At 45.1% G+C, this 2500-nt stretch overlaps 1 protein-coding gene across 1 annotated transcript in view; it reads left to right on the forward strand.

The window, feature by feature from the left end:
• Positions 1–790, forward strand: part of LOC125035404 (transmembrane protein 272-like) — a 6532-nt gene extending 5742 nt beyond the window's left edge. The window contains exon 6 of the mRNA XM_047627772.1: positions 1–790. This exon is cut by the window's left edge and continues 680 nt beyond it. The gene's annotated coding sequence lies outside the window, so the exon portion shown is untranslated.
• Positions 791–2500: the final 1710 nt, after the last annotated feature.

Raw genomic sequence — 2500 nt, forward strand, 5'->3', positions numbered from 1 at the left:
CAGATGTATATATTATATATACACACCGTGATTACAGTTTCATAACCTCTGAATAATCTTGCATATCGGTTATGCTTTGTATATTTCCTATTAGATATACTATTGTATTCATAGTTTGTTTTGAGGCACTTGTAATGGTGTTATGCATACATTATGCATACATACATGTAAAATGGTGTTTACAGTTTTAGACATCCATTGATGCCATTTTGTGTCTGTATAATTCTGAAGATTAATATTTTGTATATTTATCTTTATAATAGCTTTTATATATCCATTTGTAGAAATTTTAAATTTCCTTACTAAGAGGGAATGCTCTTTCTCAATACCGAATTTGTGACGTGAGTTACGTCATAGGGTAAAGATATTTCGAGGCATTATTGAGAGAATGCATTATAGTCATCGTGTGTGTGTGTGTGTGTGTGTACACGCTCGTGTGTGCGCGTGTGTTTGTGTACGCGCTTCTGTGTTCAGACTTAATTTTAATTTTTACTCGATTCAAATATTCTTATCCAAAGACAATTTTACAGTTAGTTATCAGAAATGGAAGACTTTTCTCGAAAACTGTTACTTGTGTTTCGAATGACAGAACTGAGTTTAGAATGACCCATACATTTTATTTAGGTAAAGTGTGAATAAAATCACTGTAGTGAGAATCAGCAGTGAAGCTAATTGGATTAAGAACTGTATTAAATATGTTTTTACATTTTACATTTATAATTTTACAAGATGAATGGGAATCAAGTGAAATGCATTTTCTTACTTTACAATAAAGTATGATGAAACATGATATGTGTCTCAATGTTTGTGTAACTCCATTTATAATTTTCTTATCTGCAGTAATCAATTCTTGAAATTGATATATATAATATAATTATATTTATTTATTTACACACACACACACACACACACAAACATATGTATGTATATATATATATGTATATATATGTATGTATGTGCATATATATATATATATATATATATATATATATATTTATATATATTTACACACACACACACACACACACACACATGTATGTATATATATATATGTATATATATGTATGTATATATGTATATATATATATATATATATATATATATATCCCTGACTAGGCCTCGAACATAGGTCCTCCCTCCCTCCCTCCCTCCCTCCCTCCCTCCCTCCCTCCCTCCCTCCGTCGCGGCCTCTGTCCCCCCACCCTTAGCCTTTCACCTTCTTTCTTTTAATATAAGTTATCCCGTATCTCCTCCTCCTTCTCCTCTCCCTTCTCCTCCCTCCTCCCTTTTCCCTTTGTTTTTTCCCTCCCTCCCTCCCTCCCTCCCTCCCTCCCTCCCTCCGTCGCGGCCTCTGTCCCCCCACCCTTAGCCTTTCACCTTCTTTCTTTTAATATAAGTTATCCCGTATCTCCTCCTCCTCTCCCTTCTCCTCCCTCCTCCCTTTTCCCTTTGTTTTTTCCCTCCCTCCCTCCCTCCCTCCCTCCCTCCCTCCCTCCCTCCCTCCCTCCCTCCCTCCCTCCGTCGCGGCCTCTGTCCCCCCACCCTTAGCCTTTCACCTTCTTTCTTTTAATATAAGTTATCCCGTATCTCCTCCTCCTCTCCCTTCTCCTCCCTCCTCCCTTTTCCCTTTGTTTTTTCCCTCCCTCCCTCCCTCCCTCCCTCCCTCCCTCCCTCCCTCCCTCCCTCCCTCCCTCCCTCCCTCCCTCCCTCCCTCCCTCCCTCCCTCCCTCCCTCCCTCCGTCGCGGCCTCTGTCCCCCCACCCTTAGCCTTTCACCTTCTTTCTTTTAATATAAGTTATCCCGTATCTCCTCCTCCTTCTCCTCTCCCTTCTCCTCCCTCCTCCCTTTTCCCTTTGTTTTTTCCCTCCCTCCCTCCCTCCCTCCCTCCCTCCCTCCCTCCCTCCCTCCCTCCCTCCCTCCCTCCCTCCCTCCCTCCCTCCCTCCCTCCCTCCCTCCCTCCCTCCCTCCCTCCCTCCCTCCCTCCCTCCCTCCCTCCCTCCCTCCCTCCCTCCCTCCCTCCCTCCCTCCCTCCCTCCCTCCCTCCCTCCCTCCCTCCGTCGCGGCCTCTGTCCCCCCACCCTTAGCCTTTCACCTTCTTTCTTTTAATATAAGTTATCCTGTATCTCCTCCTCCTTCTCCTCTCCCTTCTCCTCCCTCCTCCCTTTTCCCTTTGTTTTTTCCCTCCCTCCCTCCCTCCCTCCCTCCCTCCCTCCCTCCCTCCCTCCGTCGCGGCCTCTGTCCCCCCACCCTTAGCCTTTCACCTTCTTTCTTTTAATATAAGTTATCCCGTATCTCCTCCTCCTCTCCCTTCTCCTCCCTCCTCCCTTTTCCCTTTGTTTTTTTCCCTCTCTCCCTCCGTCTCGGCCTCTGTCCCCTCCACCCTTAGCCTTTCACCTTCTTTCTTTTAATATAAGTTATCCCGTATCTCCTCCTCCTTCTCCTCTCCCTTCTCCTCCCTCCTCCCTTTTCCCTTTGTTTTTTCCCTCCCTCCCTCCCTCCC

The sequence above is a fragment of the Penaeus chinensis genome, chromosome 19, assembly GCF_019202785.1.
Source record: "Penaeus chinensis breed Huanghai No. 1 chromosome 19, ASM1920278v2, whole genome shotgun sequence".
Lineage (NCBI taxonomy): Eukaryota > Metazoa > Arthropoda > Malacostraca > Decapoda > Penaeidae > Penaeus > Penaeus chinensis.